The following is a 1,017-nucleotide window of genomic DNA, read 5'->3' on the forward strand; positions in this document are numbered from 1 at the left end:
CAAGCAGGGACGTGGCGTCCTCCGGGTTGGGTTTAAAAAAAGGGGGGCACCCCCCCCCCGAATGAAAGGGGGTTGCGATGCTGCGGGGCTCTCTTTTCCTGCAGAGAACCCGGCTTCTTCTCCCTCCCTGAGAGCTCCTCAGCCTTGGGTGGCCGTAGAGGGGGGTGCCGTGGGGGTCAGGGAGCGGGCGCCAGGAGAGCGGGCGGCCACATTGGCAGTGGGATGGCAAAACGGCTTGAGGCAGGCTGGTCTCTGCTTCCCCGGGGTTATAACCTGTCAATTCTCGCAGAACCTGAGCGTCTCGAAGGAGCCCGTTGGTGCGAAGTGTCCCTGCGTGGCTTGGGCGCGGCACTGGGGGCAGCTGCCTGCTGCTCCACCTCCCCCCAGATCAATCGGAGTAACTCGTGAGCGGGCCGCCTCGCTGGTTTGAAACCTGCTGCCGGCCGCAGCTCAGTGCTTTTGCTGTGCTACTTGTGAGACTTGCAGGGAAAAAGCCCCGTCTTCCTTCCCCCAGCATCGGCTCTCGTCCCCTCGACATCCAGAGGGTGCTGGCGTGGCTGGCTTGGTGCTTGTTGGCTTTAGTTTGGTATTGGGGGATGAACCCCTCTGTGCGGGGGTGAAGTGACAAGAGGTATCTGATGGCCCCTGCTTGCGGTGAGGAGGGTCACCAACACCTTGGTGACCTCCTTTGCCTTGTACCAGCACAGCTGGCAGCAGTGAGAGAAGGGGTTAAGGGAGTCTTAGCGAGGGTTTAGGAAGGTTTGGTGATACTTGTTCAGCAAACCAGGTCACTGTGATGCTGTGCAAATTCCCCGCTGAAGGTGGAGGTGTGAATGGTGAAGAGTTTCGGTGCCTTTTCTTGTGGCTAATGGTCTCCCGTGCGTGAATCCCTGGTTGTTGAAGGCTGCTGGCATTAACTAATGCTAGGTTTGGCCAGCTGTGCTAGTGTTTGCTCCAAACAGTGACCAGCAGGCAGGAGGGGGGTTAAAACACCGGCTGGGGGGTTCCTAGGCTGGA

The sequence above is a fragment of the Phaethon lepturus genome, unplaced genomic scaffold (genome assembly GCF_000687285.1).
Source record: "Phaethon lepturus isolate BGI_N335 unplaced genomic scaffold, ASM68728v1 scaffold42432, whole genome shotgun sequence".
Classification (NCBI taxonomy): Eukaryota; Metazoa; Chordata; class Aves; order Phaethontiformes; family Phaethontidae; genus Phaethon; species Phaethon lepturus.